This window comes from Chlamydotis macqueenii, chromosome 1, assembly GCF_036417535.1.
Source record: "Chlamydotis macqueenii isolate bChlMac1 chromosome 1, bChlMac1.mat, whole genome shotgun sequence".
Taxonomy (NCBI): domain Eukaryota; kingdom Metazoa; phylum Chordata; class Aves; order Otidiformes; family Otididae; genus Chlamydotis; species Chlamydotis macqueenii.
This window is the reverse complement of record NC_141556.1, coordinates 39144878-39168113: the sequence shown is the minus strand read 5'-3', so window position 1 is coordinate 39168113 and position 23236 is coordinate 39144878. Positions and strand designations below refer to the sequence as shown.

The following is a 23236-nucleotide window of genomic DNA, read 5'->3' as shown; positions in this document are numbered from 1 at the left end:
GGAAGTCACATAGTTATGCTTTTAGACTATCCTCACACTCAGTCTCAAGAACAGCCATCTACAAAGCAAAATTTTTCAAGTGTTCTGTGAAACTTTTATAATGCTTTCAAAAGCTACACTAAAACTGTGAATCTCTACTCCACGTAAACTATGCCAGGTAAGTGCAGTCCTTAACATCAAACAAGCCACAGAAAAGCATAGAAATTCTCCCGACAAAGATCTACAAGCTAACTGTTTTAAACCTTTAACCACCCTTAACTATTATGAAATGAACATTTTAAAACACTCCTGAAATAAAATAGTACAGGAAGAACAAGAAAAACTATCCTACATTAAAATAAAAGTGAGCCAACATTGAAATTACTAAAGCTAAATTTGCAAATTGAGATTACAAGAAGCTCCACTTGGTTTCATAACATGGTTGACACCATGTCCATCCTGGGGCAAATTCCTGCAGGTTCTACTCCTACTAATCAGAGGCACAAGATTTGGAAGACGTGAGAATCCAACAGTGGTTGGGGATATGATTGCACTAGGCTGTGTGGATGCCTTTTATGGGTCTTATCAAAGAGATGTACTCACTCAGGAAATAATCTTCAGACACGTCATTCAACAGAACCCAAACACACACAAGAAAGACATTTCAAAGATGAGAAAGGCAACAAGGGAACTCCTAAAGTGACCAGAAGAGCAAACTAGTACTCCATCTAGAGCAGCTGTGGGGAGAAGCCAAGAAGATACCAGATGCATTCAAAGTCAGTCAAAAACGCCAGACAGCCTGCAGGGATAAACAAGGAGCTTCTGAACCAACTTAAAAACAAAACTGAAGCCCACAGACAGTGGAAGTAAGGACAGGTAGCCTGGGACGAATACAGAGAGATTGTCCAAGTGGCTAGGGATCAGGTAAGGAAGGCTAAAGCCCTGATAGAATTAGATCTGCCCAGCGATGTCAAGAGCAACAAGAAGAGTTTATTTAGGTGCACTGGGGATAATAGGAAGATGAGGGAGAATGTGGGCCCTTTCCAGGAGAAAACAGGAGACCTGGTTACCCGGGACATGGTGAAGGCTGAGGTACTCAACAACTTTTTCTCTTCAGTCTTCACCAGCGAGGGCTCTAGCCACATCACCCAAGTCGCAGAAGGCAAAAGCAGGGATTGCAAGAATGAAGAACTGCCCACTGTAGCAGAAGACCAGGTTCGAGACTATCTAAGGAATCTGAAGGTGCCCAAGTCCATGGGACGCAATGCGATGCATCCACAGGTCCTGAGGGAACTGTCACATGAAGCTGCCAAGCTGCTGTCCATCATATTTGAGAAGCTGTGACAGTCTGGTGAGGTTCCTGCCAACTGGAAAAGGTGTATGATAACCCCCATTTTTAAAAAGGGAAACAAGGAAGACCCAGGGAACTACAGGCCAGTCAGCCTCACCTCTGTGCCTGGCAAGGTCATGGAGGAGAACCTCCCGGAAACCATGCTAAAGCACATGGAATATAAGGAGGTGAGTGGTGACAGCAAACATAGCTTCACTAAGGGCAAATTGTGTCTGACCAGTTTGGTGGCTTTCTGTGACAGGGTTACAGCATTGACAGACAAGAGATGAGCAACTGACATCATCTACCTGGACTTATGCAAAGCATTTGACACTGTCCCACAAGACATCCTTGTCTCTAAACTGGAGAGACATGGCTCTGATGGACAGATCACTTGGTAGATAAGGAATTGGCTGGGTGGCCAGAGTCAAAAGAATTGTGGTCAATGACTCAATGTCCAGGTGGAGACTGGTGACAAGTGGCATTCCTCAGGGGTCAATATCGGGACTGGCCCTGTTTAACATCTTTGTCAGTGACAGACAGTGGGATAGAGTGCACCCTCAGCAAGTTCGCCAAAAACACCAAGCTGTGTGGTGCTGTTGACATGCTGGGAGCCAAGGGATGCCATCCAGATGGACCTTGACAGGCTGGAGAGGTGGGCCCATGCAAACCTCATGAAGTTCAACCAGGCCAAGTGCAAGGTCCTGCACATGGGTCAGGGCAATCCCAGGCTCAAATACAGGCTGGGCAGAGAATGGATTATGAGCAGCCCTGAGGAGAAGGACTTGGGAGTGCTGGTGGACAAGAAGCTCAACATGAGCTGGCAATGTGCTCTTACGGCCCAGAAGGCCAACCGCATCCTGGGCTGCATCAAGAGAAGCAGGTCGAGGGAGGTGATTCTGCCCCTCTACTCTGCTCTCATGAGACCCCACCTGGAATATTGCGTCCAGCTCTGGAGCCCCCAACATAAGGAGGACATGGACCTGCTGGAGAGAGCCCAGAGGAGGGCCATGAAGATAAGAGGGCTGGAGCACCTCTCCTGTGAGAACAGGCTGAGAGAGTTGGGGCTGTTCAGCCTGGAGAAGAGGAGGCTCCGGGGAGACCTGATAGTGGTCTTACAGTATCTAAAGGGGGCCTACAAGAAAGACGGGGAGAAACCCTTCAGCAGGGCCTGTTGTGATTGGTAACAGTTTTAAAACAGAGGGAGGTAGATTCAGATTAGACATTAGGAAAAAATTGTTTACAATGGGGGTGGTGGAACACTGGAACAGGTTGCCCAGAGAGGTGGTGGAAGCCCCATCCCTGGAAACATTCAAGGCCAGGTTGGATGGGGTTTGAGCATCCTGATCTAGTTGGATATGTCCCTGCTCCTTGCAGGGGGGTTGGACTAGATGGCCTTTACAGGTCCCTTCCAACCCAAACTATTTATTATTCCACCTGGCTGAAAACTACTTGCAGTTTTAACTAAAAATTGATTTTGTAATTGAACAACATTGCAGTTTGCCATAAGGACTGCATTAGTGCTTTTGAGTATTTTGCTGCAGACAAAACAAGTTTTGCTGTATTTCAGAAATTACCCTTTCTTAACAAATTAGAATAAGATATCCTCTAACACAGCAAGTTTATCTATTCAAATTTTATCTCCAGTTTCATGCCCAGGCTTGCCTTTTTTGTTGCTTTGTGGTGTGCTCTTAAAAAATAATAAAAAGGCACTTTACACAGTTAGAAATTCCAGATCTAGTCAGAGGCACTCTAGAGAGTTCCTTAACAGGGCATATACAATGGTAAAGCCTAGCTTTCAAAGATTAGGAAATCAGCTACTGCACTAAGTCCTTCTGAAATAACAAAATCCTGTCGTTCTCTCCAGTCCCCAGAGAAAGAAGTTGGAATCCAGCATTTTCTTAAACACTGCAATACTCAGAGCAAGTTGATAAAAGCACGATTTCTGCGTTCAGCAAAATTCTGCCGCCGGAAATTGTGCATACAGCTAAGAAGCTAAACAGTTAAAGAAATCTGCACTTCTTACTTCATACATAAATGAGTTTTCAGAGTAAGTCATAGAATTAGTTATAATTTAAGTAACTTCAGCTGAAGAGTCAAGGAAAGGTACAAGACAAAAAGGCAAAGCAGATATAGGGAACAAGAAGTTTCAGCCTACAAAAACTGTTGCAATTTGTATAAGCAACAGAAAACAGGGGATTTCAACAGGGAAACACCAGTCTGTTGTCAGAGTACTGGTACCATCAACTCGCTCTTTACTGTACTCCCCCTCTGCTGGAATGTACCAAAACAGGACAGTTGTTGTACTAGTATATGTTCAATGATATGTGCATAGGCGTATATCAGAGAAAACATCCTCAAGAGACATAAATGCACTCCTATAAAGAGAATCAAGCAGGTTAAGTGATAATCAGACAGACAGTAAATGAGGTTTGGAATTCTAATAGCTTAATTCATACAATCCCCAGACAGGACAAATATGTTAAAAATGCAAATAAATTAAGTATGATTTTTCACTAAAAGTTCAGAACAGCTTAAAAGGAGGAAAAAAAAAACCCACCACTTTTAACAGGTTTTCATTCTTCATTGGTATTTAATAGTCATCACATATTCACAAAACATATATTTTTTAATACCAGTTAGAAGAGGAAGTTGACTAAGTAAGATTAAGTAGGTCGGACTTCAGCTTCACAATCAAGAGGTCTGCTATGCTAAAATACTTCTCCTCTATTAAGTGTTACAGCTTCAATATCAACATGACATACTTTGCCACTTCGCTTGGTATCACTCCTAGCCACTCAACACCTTTTTCCACAAAACACAGACCAACAGAGCTTAACGTGGAAAATGAACCAGGTGCTAATCTAGTCCAAGCCAGTCAATTGCTCTCACTAAGGTCCCACTTGCGAAGCAGAGATCATTGCTCCCAATATTACAGAAATGATACAAAGGTTTCATTAATAAGGAGCACCTCAGAAATCTTTTATGCTGATGAGTCCCCTAAGAAGTTATAAAAACAAAAGAAAATCCTTGCCAGAGTAACACATAAACCTTATTTTACACTGAAATAAGGTGGTCATCACTTTTCTGAATTATGCCTATTGTAACTAGTATGTTAATAGGTGATAACTCTCCAAGAAAGAGTCCTTAACTGTTCTGCAAGCCAACTCCCTGCTACCACATACTGAGAGCAAGAAAAGCCATTTGCCCATGTGGAAGTACTTTTTGGTACTTCACAACCATGTGTTACTCTACAAATTCATCTGCACGCTTCATTACACTCCCTCTTTTTAAAACATTTACACATTTAGTTACATGCCAGCCCAGTGTGACATTATGCTTAAAAGAAAAAAAAAGTATATACTTAAGCCTCCTAAATGGTAAGACACAGTTAAAACAAAATAGCCTTCAAAGTGGCACACTAAAACAACAGTTACATACTGATAGCCAAACATCTTACTCATTTTGTACAATTTAAAGCCCTTTAATTCACACGTAAACTGCATCCTACAGCTTAAAAACATTCACTGAATTTCTTTGCCAAATCAGAAACTTTTACAAGGAAAGCTGGTGATGAGGAAAGAGAAAGCAAGACTCCAGAAAGTCTTACAGAGGCTTTAATCCTCCGGGGGATGCAAAATTGGAGACTGCCAGCAGCAATGATAGTGGCGGGGCAGGGGAGGGTAGCACAGGGATGGGAGCGGATGAGTCAAAACATGAAGGTCAGCTGGGCCTCTCAGGCAAGGGAAGATGGTTGCTGGTAGCACAGCTGAGAAGCAACTCTTCAGCAGTGTTTGGAGGATGGCATAGATACTCTTGACAGTGAGCAAATAAGAAGGCCACATGCAAGCTCTATCACTGGGAGAGTGTTTTACCCCTTTGTCTTAACCCTGCTGTGGTCCCTTGTATCACATCTAAGCCAAGCTGTTCACTTGGCTAAGTGCTAAGTGTTCTCCAACTTCCTCTGTAGAGTCATTACCTTACAGAGTCTTCAAGCAGTATTTTTTAACAGTTCCTGCACACTCGACTCAGCTAAAGCCAACAATGCTCATTGATAAGCTTTTAGAGATGTGCTCTTGGAAAACATTAAGCCTTATTAAAATGATGTATGTCGCAGTAACTACTAGGTAGTCTGTATCTGTTCACTGGACACGATCTTTTGTTAGTTCACTTACTGTTTAAAATCTTTTGCACTATGTATAAGACAGGGAAATAAATTTTATAAACCAAGAGAAAAAAAAAAAAAACTTTGAAGTAATTCAAATTTGCTTCATGATCTCTGAATTTAATGTTTTCAACGCATAAAATCTCTTCTATTGTGGGAGACGAATAAAAGATTAAAAATTAAGTAATATGACTCCTTTGACTTTTTATTTGCTTTCAGATGAGACTCTGGGCCAGTAGGCAAGATTTCTATATCTGTGCTTCAACTAAAAGAAGTGTAATCACTGTCCCAGCCAGGACTGCAGTTTCATTTTTTGTTTTGTTTTGGTTTTGGTTGGTTGGTTGGTTTGCTGTGTTGTTGAGTTGGTTTTGGGGTTGGCTGTTTTGTTTTTCTTTTGTGGCGGTTTTTTTTTTTTTTTCCCTCGTAACAACTGATTCCACTAACTTTTTAAGTTAAGCACTGCTGCCTACCTAGTCCTTCCTGGATACAACCAAAAGTTGCATGTTTGGTTCATCTAAAACCTTGTATTTTAAATAAGCCATGGTTTCCCAAACATTTCCCGCAGTTAAGCACTATATAGCCAAATGTAGTTCATGATTAACAGACTAGCAATAGGAATCATTTTTCTTTCATTAGTCAGCTGGAGTTTGCTGACATTAAGTAAATCAGCACTAGACCCATTTCTACTCTAGCTTTTGCTGGGGAAGCGGGGGTAAGTTAAGTTGTTGGTTTGGTTTTTTTTCCTTTTGTTTGTTTGGGGTTTTTTTGTTTTGTTTTTTTTTTTTTTGTTTAGGGATCACAAGACAGAGGACACCTGAAAGAGCACAATTAATTTTTAAAGATTGACCTAACAGTATGTTCACACATATAGTATTTAATGTAAGCTGCTGACCATCTGTTTGAAGCATCTTCAAAAAAGTAAAATTAGAGTTATTACCTCTTTATGCTGAATTTTAAGAAATATGGGGTTCCTTTTGGTTTGGGTTTCTTTTTTTTTTCCCCAGAAGTATTCTAAAAATAGAAATAGCTGAGAATATTCCAGCCAAAAAACTCATTCTGCACACACAGCACATCAAACACCTTGTCTTACCTTAAAATACAACTGGAAAATTCAAAACAGTAAGTATGCTTAATATACTGAATTCTTGAAAAGAAAGAAATATTTACGAGCTGCCACAACTTCCTGGCAGCATACTTGCTTCTCATTGACTCTCCTCTAATCTCTCCAGACTAATGGTACATTCTGCAAAAGCAGAAGCATTTCCCAAGAGCACAGACAGGTTCAAGTTAATTTCATATATGGCTTTCTAGCGTGTCTTCCTAAAACAGACTTGAGAGTGTGACTTTTCAGGGCAAATGTAAAAATGCAAAGAAAGCCTTAAGACGCTTTAGGAAGCACATTTCTCAAAATATTCCAGGGCCTGTTTCTTGTAACCTTCTGACTACACAGCCAGCCTATGTTGCTATTACAGCTGTACCAGGTTCAGCCATAAAACAAAGTATGACAAAACAACTTCTATGTTTTTACATCATATCTAAAGAACAAGGAGATTACTAGTAAAAAAAGAAAAAAAAACTACTTAATTTATTTTAAAGATAATTTAAAAGTACCAGAATTATTTAAGACTTTAAACTGTTGAACTGCAATTCTTCACTATTTTTTTTATTATTTAAGTGTTAACTGATGTTAGTAAAGAATTTTGTAATTGTAAAAGATAAATTACAGATTCTGAGATCCCTACCATGCTATCATAAATACAATCATCAAGTATAATTAAGAAAGCAGTAAATGCACCTACCATTCCTTTCCACTGTACTAACCTTTCACATGTTTAATTTAAACCTCTTAAATCATTCTGTTCTCCATTAAGGTTGTCAAAAAAATGAATTAATCTAGCTATGCACGCTCTCATTTAAGCAGGTGGACTTTAGTCAGACTCCCATATTGTAAAACTTTGGCTCGATGTGTACTGTAAACCTTGTTCAAATATCAGAAACTGACATAACATGTCATTTTTCATTTTAAAGTAATTCCCCTTTGAAGCAACAGACTTTACGCCACAACATTTTAAAATAGAGCTACCTCAAATTGGCAGTCTAAGCTCAGACTGCGAATGTTGCTTAGACCTCGCCCAAGTCCCAGACATGGGACAGTCCCCTCCATCTCATACCTTCCTCACAGTTTCTCAGAAAACTGTCACATGTATTTAGAGCTCCAAGTCAGGATGGTAATGTTTAGCACCTCAACAGCCTGGTAAAACAAGCAACAGGGCATTATTTCCCATTATTCTGTTCTCATGAAAAAATAAAAAAGTATTTTTACTGAAAACGAGACTACTCAATCTTCAGTTAATGTACACAGTCTTGCTCACAATGAAAGTTTTGTAGCTGGTAAAGTGCTTGCAAATGCAAGACCTCAGCTTTCAGTTTTTCTTTTCCTACAGCTGGTTTCAGAAGATTCAAAAGTTAACCTGACCAGCAGCATTACTCTGCTTTCATCTAGAGTTGCAATGGCAAAACACTCAAATCCATTTTAGTCTCAACCCATTTCACCAGTACTGCAGACAGAGACAATATAGGGATTTAAATCATCACACCACAATCTGATGCCAAATTCTTTCAAGTCTTTTCAGGGTCAGCCACGTCCTGGAAGAAGTTCTTGCTTCTTGAGTGATACAATCCCTTCCCCACCCTCCTCCATCCTGCACAATCTTGAAGCAAGAACTTTTAAAAGTTTTACTTTTAAAAAGATACATCGTTTCAGCATTATATCTTGTTCAGGAACAACAGAGAAAGACTAATTTCTTTATCACATTTTCAAAATGTAAAATAAATTTCAGAGAACTATATTTATCTATGTATTACATATAAAAAAATATTTGCACTCAAAATCCAAATGAATACTTTAAAGACATGGATATGACTTTCCCCGACCATCAGGCTGGTGAGACCATGAAGGGTGACACATTTCATCATGAACCTATACACTGCATAACTGGAGGCAGTTACGTGTTACAGAAATTTGCACCTATTCTTAAATTAAACAAAACATCCACACAGTATGGCTCTTTCAATGACAGGAAACATACAACATACAGCTCAAAAACTACAAATGGCAAAAGCGTTTACAAATACTCAAGTATTCTTTGTGTTTGATCTCCTTCACTACTGCCATCATTTAAAAAACAAAAAAAGTTTCTCAATCTCTGTGGTGCCATAAGCTTTTTTACTGAACTGTTAAATAAACGTATTATTTACTACTCCTATTAACCCCTTCCTCCCTTTTTAAAAGAGAAGTTATCAAAGTGCTTATTGCTACAAAACCAAACATTTCTGGAGGTAGCGCACAGTGACTGGACATATATCTATATCAAAAGCTTTCTGCTTGTTAACTGAAAAAAACTTGATGAGATTGCTGCATCACCCACATCTAAGTGAAATGCACAAAGAATTAAGTCACAAATGATTTTTTTTTTTTTTTTAGGAATCTGAACTTAAACAATTATCAAGCAAATTCTGTTGCAGACAAACCATTTGCCTCCAAAACTGAAGATTCCTGGAAGGGAGGATCCATTAGCACTCATTGCTTCTGAAGTACTGACCAGAATTTTATTAAGCAGCTGCAAAGAAAGGTCTACATGACTCAATAAGCTAAACTTCTGATGAAAGCTTTGAAAGCTGAACAAGGGAAAACAGAACTGAGAGCTGAACAAAGGAAAACAACTACTGATGGTTGGTAGAAAGCAATCTCAAAGCATTATCCGAGAAGATGAACGTTGTTTAGGATACTCTAAAATCAGTTTATAAGTGACAGCAACACAGTTACAAGGAGAAAGCAATACAAACACAACCATGATCCACTGCAGGCTGCGGTTACAAAAAATTGATAGTAAGCAAGATTTTGGGATTTTGAAATGACAGAGAGAAGCCTTCTATACATTCATTGGACAAGGGGCTAACAACAAGGGGCTGCTTAGAAAGATTTGGGTTTTTTTCAAATTAAAGATTCACTACAGTGTGAATCACCAATGAGCAGGATCTTCACAAGGCGTAAGGTCTCGCAACAAAATCTACCGTCATAGACCTGCAGCTGGCTGGCCAGTTTCCAGTCAGTCCGCTCCTTGGTGCATCTTTGCTACATGATTACAGCCATGGTTACACCACTCCACAATCGTGGGACAACGTAATAGCCACAGCCCTGATATGTAGTATCTTAACAGCCAAGAAACTGCATCTTAAGGTCAAGGTACTAGGAAATGAAGAAAGGCAAGCATTCTGTTGTCCCTATTCACTTTACCCGAAGGATGAATCTTTGTATGACGAACAACACTATTAAGCAAGTATAACGTAACTGATCACATGCAGTGGTACATTGAACTAGGGTGGATACATCTGTCATCCTAAATCTGTTAGGAGCTCCTGGAGAAGGGGCATGATGGAAAATTTGTAGAATACAAGTATCAACTGAGCTACCACCAACTTACTCCTGGTATGTTACACTGAAATTTGCACAGGATTTGCTACATACCCTGTCCAACCACCCCTACAACAGTATGAGCACATCTGGGACAGCAGGGTGCTAGCCACATCAAACATCCCATCTTTCATTCCACAGGGTGCAAACTGCCACGCAGCACCTACCTGTATGTACTCTTTCCCTTTATCTGCTCAACTGTCTTCTCATTGGGAAAGAGTGACAACAAAAACCCAACGAAGCCATGGATTCCACAAGATCTTAACTACTGTTACCTTTAATGCTTTTCAATAAAGTGTTAACACTGAGTCTAAAATTTCAATTGGAAAAATAAAATGTTGACCAACATCAGCTCATCTGTGCTTTGGGTAATAAAATAAGTGTACTATGAGAAAATAATCCAAAAGGAAAATAATCTGTCAGCAAGTAAACCATGAAGAACACAGAAAACATGCATGATTTGAAGCTTTTTAAAAAAAAAAAAAAAAAGGGGAAAAAGAAGATAAATTTGCTAAACTTTAGATTAAATGCTTAGACAGTTGGTTTGGGCATGCATAGTCCTAGTTATGCAGATAAAACTGAGGAACTGCACATTTTCTTTTAAAAGATAAACTTTATAAGAGAACTTAAAAGTTTCTACTTTTCAGGTTATTTTGGAACCAAGTAATTCTACAACAAATTTTTGTATATTATGGTTCTGTGAACTTCGAAAGTATTCTGCATCCTTCATGTATTAATTTTTCTGGGCATCCTGTGAAGTCTATAGTTCAATTAATTCACAAAAGTAAGAAATGAAACCATTTAGGCTTTTTACTTTCTGGGCAGGAAGTACATCCTTGGTCAGTTCTATTTTCCTCCTTTAATTATTGTTTTCTAGTTTAACAGCTTGCTTTCTTATCACAATTCTGACACATTTCAGAGGAAAAAATTATTTCAAATCTCAATTATTTATCCAACAAATTTCTAAGGAAGAAAAAGCTGGGGCTTAACCTAATAAGGAGAAAGACAGGAGCCCCTCTGGGAACTTACTGACTTCCAACACTTCTTAACTGATCTTCTGCTCTGTATTGACACTTCCTAATTTCTTCTCATCAACAGCAGAGCATGCATGCTGTTCTCTACAAGAATTCTCCATTTTCTTTCTGTAAAGCCTACTAACTTTTATAATTGGTCTTACACTTTATAGTAAAGTAGAATTTTACAGTTTGTTCCCTTCCTCCCATGTATGTTCACAGGGACTGACATATGCTCTAAATCAGGGGCTCTGAAATAGAACTACTTCATTCTTGTTCAAAGCAACAAATCTGTTCTCAAGGATTTAATACAAACAAGGATCCACATCTGAAACATTCCCACAAAAGCATCTCTCTGTTCTAAGTTCTGTTTGAAAAATACCCGCTTTTACGGGAAGCAAAACATGTATTAGGTATAGTCTTCTGCGAGAGGTTCCTGTAAAATTTCTTCATATCAAAAGTGCTAGAGACTGGAGAAGAGAGACGACAGAGGGAGAAAAGTGCACAAGCAAAGCAGGTTTCTTTCACAAGACAAACCCACTTGAATACTTCAAAAAGAACAGAGCTGAAGATTACTCTCAATAAGTGAATGACTTTTCATCTGTGAATCCAGTATTTCAGAACAGGTCTGTCTGGTACTGCGTCATGAAGTATCAGATCTAGTCCAAATTTAAATAAGCAGGGCTGCACTGCCACTCTTGAATCACATGCCTAGGAGCACCCAAGCTATACCAGTCCTTACTCCCCATATCCTGGTATCTGCATCTGTCTCAAGAGTTTCTGGCTTTAAGAAGTGATCCTATTGCCTGGTTGAGAATAAATAAATTCATAAACAAGAACAGCCACCTGTCTTCCCTATCACAGCAATTAAGCCAGGACAGCTTTTGTCTTCCTTATACCAAGGACTTCTGGAACTGCAGCTTCTCAAACTCCTGGTTACAAGTTTGCATACTCCACTGCTGCACTTAAACACTGGCTCTCAAAGTTCAGCCTTCACTTGTATGGGGAACTGTAATTCCACGCTAGAGACGGCTCAGATCTCAGCTTCTTTCAAGCACTACATGGGAGACTGAAAAGAAACACGTTTTGCTGCAAATTAATTTTCAGAAACTACTAGTGAAAAGGCACGCTCTCTAATGGTAAACTACTTACCCAGCTTTGCTCTAGGAAAGCCAAAACAGTCTGGAGACTGCCTTGGAAGCCAAAGCAACACACTGATAAATCACTCTGAGGAACAAGAAGCCAACCTGTGCCAAGCATAACTTTTTCCTAACCTATTTGGGATTCTGGGACAAGAGCTAGGAGCACATATGAGAAAAGTTTACATACACATATAAATCCTCAAACTGAAACCCAACTGAGCACAACAATACACAACAAATGAAAGGAAAGTCTTCAAAATTACTTCTGGGACTTTCCACAGAGTATTATTAAATTCAAACATATATTGCCAAAATGTAAAATAGAGTATTCACAAAAGCAAGCTATTCTTGAGGTTTACTAACTCTTCTGCTCATCTTATTTTTACTGAATCTTAAGCATGTCATGACATGTTTCTGGGAACATGTCCATACTACTTGAACATGCTATTTGGCAAAACCTCAAAGTTAACTTGTATGTTTTTAACTCCACGTCTTCTTATCACGTTCACTTCCCCTTCCCCTCCCGCCCATAATAACTTGTAAGCTCTAATTAACCCACGGTCTGCCATCCGCTGAAATTCCTTCCTAACTCAAAGGAATTTAACAAATTTTCCTTTTAAAATAGCATAATAGCCTATTTAGAAATGTCACCTTCTTCCTACTCTACTTTAGGCCATAAATATAAAAAACTAACTACATTACCTAGCACCAGTTTGAGACTTGCAACAAAAACCAAAGCCACTTAATTTTTACTTTAGTGATGTAAAGATAAAACAAAACAGTCCTGAAATTGAACCTTCCATCTTCAAAGACAATTTTATTGAATTAAATGCAAAGCTGTCCTGAAATATCCTATATAATTAACAACATACATTTCTGCATTAACAAAACCAAGTTGTTTTTGAGGATTTTTTTAGCCTTTTCCATTTGAGCTGAGGGAACACTAGGGATTTCAAAGAATGTTTATTTGCAGAGCAGACTATGTTAATATGAAAAATTTAATCAAGGTTTTATTTTATTTCTTTTTTAAGGGGATAAATAAAATGTGATTCCTATTCACATGCCAAAATGCAGAACTCATCCATCCACCATACAGTCCTACTGCTGCAAAGCTACAGTCATGGAACTCTAACTTTTGTTATGATCACACAATACTGTAAAAAGAAAATAATATACTGAAGTGTAACAATTATTGCACTACATTTAAACGCATTGAATGTAGTAAAACACCAACAGTTAATAGAGGTGGTAATCTCTATTAATCCATGCCCAATCCCTTTATAAATTACATTAGGTACGTTATGCTCAAATTTGGGAAAACTATCAGAAAGAACACTTTGTTTACAAACCTTAAAGAATATTTGCAAAACTTTTAAAGAACATATAAAAGTAAATATACTTGTTTCAATTTCTCTCTACCACACAAATGTACATGTGCATGATTACAAGGCACTTGTTAATAAAAATCTCATAAAAGTAGGGAGCACATTAACGTACTTCAAAGCAACTTCCTTCAGAACCTCATCATTGAATCTACTGTCTGAATATGTTAAAGAGCAAAATCTTATATTTTGATAGCTATCCCACTCCCTTAGAATAAGGTTCTCCTCAAAGAACCTGAAGTGCACTGAAAATAGCTACCTACCTACACACTGTACTTTTGCCCATTAACTTTTTGTCTCTGCTGAGGTAAGCAAGTTTTGACCGATGACCACTTCCTGTAAGTGAAGTAGATTAATAAAACATTATTAGTAAAAATATATTATCTTCCAAGCTTCTTACAATTCTCACTATTCCATAAACAGGGGAAGAAAAAAAAAAGAAAAAAAAAACAACAACAACAACCAAAACAACCAACAAACCAAACAAACGCAGTTTCAGAACATTTTGGGCATTGAAAATAATTTACAAATAAACTAAATAAAGGTTCAGAGCAGTTTTAAAGCAAAAGGCAAATGCAATAAGAAGTAATAATCACACACAAACTAAAGCAGGAGTCAGTAAGCGTCAAAATTTCATTTTATAAACAAAATTATTACTCTTTTAGAGACTTTAGAAAGATTAATCAGTAGTAAGCTTTTTTCCCCCCAGAAAATTAAAGGAGTTCACAATATGAAGTAAAAGGCTACAGAGATCTAACATATCTACAGATCCTTTGTCCAAACAGAAAGGGACAGTTGTCTTGATCCTGTAAAGACAAGTTATTCTAAAAATAATACAGAATTAGTCTCTTAAGAAAAATCACATAAGAAGTCAAAAATCCCCCCAATTTTTTTTTTCAACTGTGTGTATTTTATTCTGTGCTAAACCAAATAAAACTTGAATACAGGCCTTCTGCACACCTTAAAGGGAACCTCCTTCTATCATATACCTCAAAGCAAACTTTGCCTCCTTAGAAGAGAGTCAGAAATGCTCCTGAACCACCCTTGGGATAGCAGGGGGAAAAAGCCCAAATTCATGCCTCAACAGTTTTCAGAGACGACTGGAAAAACAAAACCAGAAGCTGGAAACACAGAATTTGTGTTTCCAAATCCAAAGAAGAAACAAAAAAAAACGTTCCCCACAGAAATTTTGGTTCACTGAAGAAATAATGGGAAGGGGTAAAAAAATACCCACCAAAAAGCAATTGGGAAAGCAGAAGCTCTGACCTTTCATGATATTCAGAATCAGTATGCTCTGGCTGTAACTGGTACAGGAAATCAATAGCTACAACACTGAAAAAAACACATCACCCGAGTCTCGAACGCAGAGCAGTGTTCTAGGGCTCTTAGCTAGTGAAGGAACCAGCTGTTGCATGCAATGATAAAGTTGTTATTTATATATTTATTTATTTATTAAACCAAAAAGCCAAAGGGCACATTCACTCTGTGCCAGAAGTGCCAGAAGAGGCACTACACAGCCAGTTGCAGGTACTGCAGCTACAAGATAAAACTCCACCAAGTGTTCTGCACCATCCCTTCTCACAATACTTTCCTAAGGTTCCTCACCTCAGAAGAGCAGCAAAATTTCAAAGCAGAATTGCTAAATAAATAATAAATAATTCACGTAGACTTATTCTGCAAAACTTTTTCCTCAGCACTAAGCAATTCAACAAACGCACTTTCCTGAAAACATCACCGAAGCACTGATACACTAGGGGACCTATTCAAAGTGGTTACCAGTGAACACCGACTTAAGTGTCTGAAGAAAACAACCAAGTTGTCCAGGCCCACAGCAGTTACCACCGTGGTCTCTGAACAGTTCAGGTGTGGCCTCAGTGCCAGGGCCGCACCACATAACCAAAACCACAGTTTGCCAATGGTGGGGCAATGGGAGGAAGCAAAGCAAGAGAGGCTGCAGTCTCTGATATGGCTACACCGCCCTGGTGCACACCCAGACACATCTCATCTGACAAAGAAATCGTAGGACATCAGACAAGCTGCTGTACTCCTCCTTCCACTTCCAAAGGTTGCAAAGTCAATATACACCATCCAATAAAACCAGCAGAAAGTTTCAGATTTACCCGGTTCTGCGAAGGGACCAGACCTCAGAAGTCAAGTGCCTATGCAAGACAGGCACTAGCAAAGAGTGGTGGCACTGCCCGATGCAAGCAGGACTTGGCAGAGCTGGGTACAAGGATGACAGCTGGTTCTTCACCTGACAAAATGGAAATGGTACCAAACATTGCAGAAAATCCACAGGGTTCTTTTTTGAGGAAGAGGTTTCTGTAACAACTACATTTGATATAAAAATAAGAATTCTATCACTGAAGTCTTACAGCCAAACTGATCCTTTCCACCTGACAAGGGCCTGGATCCTTAGAGAGCTCCAACGCTGTAAGACAAAAGATGTTACAGTTTCCAAGACTCCCTTCCATGTAGATTCTAAACTCTGAATGCATTACCCCACACTCAGTAATGCTGCTTTCTTTACTTGTCTTAAAGTGTTATGATTTCAGTTCTAGCATCCATACACTTGACAATATTAAGTATTTCTTCTAACACTGTAATAATTCACACTGTATTAAGTTTCTTTTATTTCATTAAATTCAGACTTGCTACACATGAAATGGCTCTTTCATCCAATCCTATAAACGTACTGGTGGAACCATGCACCGTATTTGACATGCAAATATAATAAAATCATAAAAGAAATTAGAGAAAGGGTTATATTATTTTCCTGAATAGATATTATAAAGTTAGTCACAGCATAAGCAACTGGTTTTAGGGTGTAATCACTAAGTATCCTCATTTCAACACAAAATTAAATTTCCCCTTTCCCTTTCAAGACGGGAAAGGACTTGGGTTGCAAAGCCTCTCCAGGCAGTGCCACAGAAGTACCTAGGTTTCAGCTCCTCCCTCTCACCTCTTTATAGCATCAACCAACTAAACCAAAGCAGCTTTGCGTTCAGTTCCAGCAGAAGCATGCCACTGTAACGCAATCTTTACCAGGCCAATTAAAGTAGCACTGACAACATTCCACACTCCAGCCTTGTCATCCCTGGGACAGAGATTAAGGAAGCAAGAGCGGAACCTTATTTTAGTACCAAAATATTACTTGAGAGCTATAGACAAAGCAAATTGGAAATAAATACATTCTGAATGAGAAAATGCCAACCTTCATCACTTTGTTATGTATGTATATAATGTTACATTAAGAAGACAACATGCTAATACAAATATTAGCCTATTTCATATATACACACAAACTCTAAGCTGATGAAAATCACTGTAATTACATCTCATTACAGGGCTTTTGTTCTCAGAGTTTTATGGGAAATGAAAACTCTTTGGCCCAAAGGCTGTGCATCAAGCTGTATTCTTCTTTTCCAAATTAGATGTTAATTTGTTGACTAAGAATTTCACAGGAAATGGGAAATTCTCCCTAGTAAAGAGATACCTCATACTCAAGACAGGCTAGCAGCTGCTACCATCTCCTGGATGGTAGTTCCTGGCTCCTGCTGAGTTTTCACTTCTGCAGAAGATGGGAGCCAGTGTCTACTGGGTAACACCATTATTGGCTCTCAGACCCATGACAGACCTTTACACAACCTCCCTGAGGAGTCTATCCCAGCATCTTACTGTACTTCCCAAAATTCCCTCCAACATCCTAAAAACCCTTTTATAAAAACGTCATTATGATCTTATCCCTTCCCAGAGGGCAAAGAACAGCTTTTCCTCTCCCTCTCCTTTCACAGTCATGAGGCATAGCATTGTACTCGTTCCCAGCAAAGAGTAGCTCCAGTTCTTCCTCCCTGCTCTCCCTGGTCATCTTTGCTAGATCCACGATCCTGTTTAATCCTTTTAACAGTTAATATACTTCTATAAGTACAGTACTCCATGTGAGGTCCTAACATCTTTGAACACACTACAATTTGGACACAGGTACTCCTACATATACCTCCTGGAAAGGGGTCTGCTTCCCTCTCTCTCAACAACTTACTGCTGGTGTGAATGGCTTATTACCCACTACGTCCTTCCCTGCTAATTAAGCAGTACTGCTCATTACATAGTTGCACTGTTTGTCATTTCTGTATTTGCCTTTTTATGCAAAATGAGAAAATTTGCTTCCTATTCTACCATCCAGTAATTCAGGAAAGTATCTACAGGTACTAGACTCAAGAAAATGAATATGAAATCTTGACCAAGATGTATTCCTACACTTTAACAGTGAAGTACTCATACTAGTTTTCCAGACAATTTGTCTTCAATTTAGGACATGCCTCCTTAGCTTAGTTACATCATGCCAGCATCTGCCAAAAGCCCTTAAAATACACAATATCCACTCTTTCTCCTCTACTCAGATCATCCGCTCCATCACAGGAGGATACCGGATCGCTTATCTTGTACTAAATCTCTTTCAGATCAAGCTTCAAGAGGAATACCCAAGTCAAATCCAACCTATAGCATAGGTTTAATTTTTTCAAAACCTCAGCCAAGTGACTGACTCTCCATTCTAACAAATGAGAAAAAGTGTTGCTACATACTGTAAAAGTTTAACAAAAAACCCAAGGAAAAAGAACACAAAAACCACACCCTAAGAACTACCATATTTTAAGAGAAAGTTAGATGCAGAAAAGGTCACAGAAAAGTAAGTAGTAATTTTTTTTTTCCCAAAAGACAAAATGGTTATTAACAATAAATTTGACAGAGCCACAGAAAATTCAAACACTTCCTCAAACATCAGTTTCTTTCCTCCCCTCCCTTTCTTTGATTTTTAGAAATACTATGCAGTATTCATATTGACCTAGTCCCACTTCAGGTTTCAGACAACACAGCATGGACAACTATCCCCATACAAACCAATTCTAGTTAAAAAAACCAAACATGATAAGGGCTAGGAAAATTGAAAAATACTTCCTCAAGCATGCCAAACTTTAACATGGATTAATGCAAAGCTAAAACAAAGACACCTCTGATGTTAAGACCTTAGGTCACACACAGTGAGGACAACGGGAAGTATTTCACTATAGGAAAAATGTCATTATTTGATTTATGAATCCCCATAAAAATATGAAAGCAGTGTTTATACTAAAACACACTAAAATATGCACGTCATTTTGTATAATATTTCCTCTCCACCACGCTCAGACAATATAGCCTCCTATTATTTGTGATACACTAATTTACACTTTACATTTTGAATACTGGAGAAGGTTGCCTGCATTTTTTCTCTGCAGAAGAATCACTTAGAAAAATATATTCTCTGTAGTCTTACACTCATTACTCTTGACTGATGGACAGTTTCATCATTTTCAACTTTGATTTGCTGTTGTTACAGTTGAAAATTAAATTTAATTCAGCATCTTCCTTCAAATTCAGATATTCCTCTCCTGCTTTGACTTTATATACTCACAAAACTTTCAGCTGATCAGTGATCCTAATCCCAAACACTTCAGGTCATTTTCAGGAACAAACTGCTGAGAGACTATTTTATTTTACTTTTTTTTTTAAACAGAAGAATAGCTCCATCCTCCTGTCTGCACTAATGCATAAATAAAAAGCAAAGATTTCTCTAGGTAATGAGGCCCTTCTGCATGCTCTACCAAACCAAGCAAATCAGCAGCACAAAGTCTTTGTCAGTAACAGATGATATCAGAAACAGACACCTGCATGAAGAACCCTGCTTTCAAAAGCAACACTTAGGCTTGCTTTGTAGTCAGTCAAGAGAAGCATCAGGTGAGCAACTGCTTCCAGGAGTAACCTCTATCCACTGTCTACAAAGGAGCCTGAAGAGATAGGTGAACCAGATTTCAAACTTGTTAGTAATTAAATATAAGCAAGGCAGACCTACCCACTGCATTCAGCTGAGCATTCTCTGTTTTCTCTGATCTTACTGACCGGAATAAAACCAATAATCCTATATTTGTCACATCAGAATTCTAACGGCTCATGCTAAAGAGAATATCATCATTTTGTCACACAGAAATGCAACCACTATCTAAAATAAATGATTAATTAACCATGCACAACAAGCTAAACAAAGTTTACCACTTATTGCATCTATCTGCAGCTCATTTACAATGCATTTACTTATGCTCTCACATAGTCCGTTTCAACAGCACCTTACGCTCATCTAAGACAGCTCTAAATTGCCGTTAGTATCTCAGGATGCAGCACTTGAAGACTGAAGTAGAACTGACACCAATGATCTGCACTTGAAACAGTCAAAAATTATTTTAAAACTGCTCAAACATGCAGAATTTTGACAGGAGGACAAGACAACTACACAAAAGGTAGTTAATAAAAACCAAACATTAAACACAAAGGACCCATAATCTTGAATTATCTTTTATCATAGACAGTACCGCTATTAACTCGAGTGGGAGACAGCTATCAAAGCAGAACCACCACTGCTTTGCAGACAAGTTCACCTGTGTGACCCAAGTGTCACACTTGATAAGTACATATGCACAGGAATATCCAAATAAGGCTTCTAAAACTCCCTACTATGCAGGTAAAATGACTTAGGGAAAAAGAAATACTCAAAGCTTGTTCTAGTATCAGTTTCTGCTTTAACCACTGCAGGAATTAAAAACAAAAATACTACCTTTCTTTCCATATAGAAGTCTAAAATGAAATAACAGTTTCTATTCTGAAAAAAAAAAAAAATCACCATCTGACTATTACGAAGAAAAATAATGCAGGAAAGCTTCAATTAATAGCTTTAACACATTAAGGGAGAGATCATCCTAAAGTATTCACATTTCTGCATATTTTTCTGTCCAGTTTACTTGACAGAAGAATAAACTTTGCTACTTGGCACCTTACAACCACATTCTCATTCACTTGCATCATGCAGATGACCGAACAATCCTAGCAGAACAAAGATTTTCATTTCACCAAAGCTTTGGGGCAGGGGTATAACACCACATATATCAAGATATGCACACATACACAAATACGTGTGTACACACACATCTCAGAAAAAAGGTCTCCTTGCAGACCACAGATTTCAAAAGCTTTACAAACTGGTAGCACTTAAATTTGGTTGTTTGTTTTGGTTTCCATTTTTTGTTTGGTTGTTTTTCTTTAATTTGATAACTAAAAGACTCCAATAATACAAGCTTCCTTTTATCCCACTCACCCCAAAAAGTTCACAGAAGAATAATGGAAGGGTATTCAAAGTCATAAAACCTAAATAAACATCCAGCTTCTGGCTAACAATATTCACATTCAATAACGTTTTTCAACTTGGTCCTTTCAAATTTCTTCATTAGCCTGTATTATTTGATAAATCCTTTTCATCTTTCATTTGTAATTCCTCCTCATATTGCACCTCTGACAACATAACTTTAAAATTCACATCTCTTATCTGCGCATAAACTGATATCTTCCTCAGTGTCCAAGATTGGTACACACACTGAAGACTTCATCTGTCTTCAGTGAATTTCCTATGGGAAGAACATTTACCTTTAATAAAGATGATTAAAAATGCTGAAGCATTCATCTAGTTAGATTTCAGATTGCCAAAGATCTTCTAAACAGATAGAAAAGGGCAAGTAAATGTCACCACAAACATGCATAAAATTGTAGCATTCCAAAGACACTGACTCAGTCCACGTCGCACAGAAGTAACACAGGCTCCCTATGATGACCAGTGGTAAGAATGAACACCAGTAGTCTCTCTGGACAACACACCAGCAAGAAAATAATCTTAATGTGGTATACACAGAAAAGTGGGAAATGTGGTTAAATTGCCATCACTGTATCAATATTGAACCATTTCCAGTGCTGAATCAACCCAAAATGAGAATAAACATGCAGACAAAAAGGAACCTCAAATGCGTCAAAAAAGAATTAAAAAAAAAATATTATCTGGTTTGGGCCAGTATAGGTAAGTGTTTACAATGTCAATGAAATTATACAATTTCCTGTTGATATTACAATGCTTTTATGGTCTCATATATTTGTTCCATTACCTGGAAATTACAGCTACCCAAAACATTTGAGCTGTTTTTCAGTGGTTCTCCAATCAATAAAGGACATTGCAAAATATCTGGTGTAGGTGATCATTATTTTAATCCCAAATTTTAATTCAAGAAACATTAAATGAATAATATCCTAAAAAACTGGAAAACATTACTAAAACAAACTCAACTTCTGAACATGTTAATTTATTTGATCCTGCTAAACACCATGTGACTTCACAGTATTTTCTTCCTTAGTGCTATACCGTAGCAATACGCACCATCACTGCCACCCAAACACAGTGACCTGTCAACCACCCTGCTTCACTGAAGAGCTCTAGAAAGCTTACGTGAGATTTCTGCTTTGCTGGGATGAACAACTCTAAGCTGCAAGACCTGTGCATCCCATCCTAGATTAGGTAAAACTAAATCAAATGAAACTTTAAATTGGAAGGAGTAACCCATTATAAAGACAATCCTACGGGTCTTACTCTAGGTGTCAGGACAGGCATCTAGACCAAGACTTAATGGTTCTGAATCCACCAAGGCAGAAAAGCCTTCACAGATACTGTGTCCAGAATCACCCCAGTCAACTGCATCCAAATGATAGCAGGTAAGTAAAGTTTCTGGGCACTGGGCATGAGTTTAGTCTTCCATTGAGAAAAAACCAACCAACCAAACAGAACAGATGTCTCAAAATCAACAATACAGTTTCTTGAGCCTCTTAACTAAGAGATCCCTATTTCACTATTACGAAGACAAAGGAGAGTGCTGTAAAGCAGCCAATCAGTCAGATATTTTACTGTTATCAGATTTGCATCACTAAAAAACACAGATACTTCCTCTGTGATGCTCACTTCCGTATTTCCATTTCAGTATCTTGAAATCCAGAGACACACCGATTTCTTTCCTGACTGGCCAAGAGAATGGCCAATTTCTCCATTTTTCTTTCTCCTCCTTTTTGATATTAGAAAAAAAACAGCCTGTAAAATCCTTTTCCTCTGCAGCACAGCGAAACTTTCTCTAGTATACAGTGAAAGTCCACACTCTGACTCCAGAAAGGGAAAGGCAGTGATAACCTGTAGGACAGTAGTAGCATGACTGGTAAGACTTGTCACCAGTGTATCAAGAACGGGACAGAGTCTGTTGTTCTTTGGGATTTTTTTAGTATGTTTGGTTTTAATTTACAGAAGGGAAACTGGGGGGGGCAGGGGGGGGGGGAAGGGGGAAGGCAGGGGGGGGCATGCCAGGAACAAAGCAGGTGATATCAACCACTGGGACACCTAGAGTGATGCAAACAGAGCAAATACAGATGGGGCATAGGTACTGGAGGTAACGCTTGTGAAGCCTTCAACTCTGACAGTATTTTTCTGCAAGTTTGAACAGAGAGTAAGGAAAAGCTAAAGCTGAGGTCTTCAAAGAGTGTAAAAGACACCTTACTTGGTGGGGGGGGGGAAAGGGGGGGAAGAGGCAAAAGAAAAGATGTTCAATCGATGTCAATGTCAGCTAGAAACTCTGACCAAATGAAAGATCACCCGTTTTCAGGCTAAACGGCACAGTTTTATTGAAAGGTAGATCCTCCACAACAGATACAACCATTCTGGCAGTCTTGCATATCCTTGTCTTTCTTACAGCACCTATCCCTAAATTCTGAGTTGTGTCAAGACAGTCAGACATGAAGGCCCTACCAGAAATATCCTCCTAGAAGCCTGAAACTTTCAACCTTTCTTTCCAACAGCCAAGGA

The 23236-nt window shown here is 38.5% G+C and overlaps 1 protein-coding gene across 8 annotated transcripts in view; it reads right to left on the bottom strand.

Annotated features, from left to right (window-relative positions):
- Positions 1 to 23236, bottom strand: part of CNOT2 (CCR4-NOT transcription complex subunit 2) — a 94474-nt gene that overhangs the window by 47630 nt on the left and 23608 nt on the right. For 3 of the 8 annotated variants that reach the window (XM_086749221.1, XM_086749239.1, XM_086749232.1), the window contains exon 2: positions 13749 to 13821. The exons of the other annotated variants lie outside the window; for them this stretch is intronic. The gene's annotated coding sequence lies outside the window, so the exon portion shown is untranslated. The remainder of the gene's footprint in view (positions 1 to 13748; positions 13822 to 23236) is intronic. 8 annotated transcript variants of the gene reach the window in all.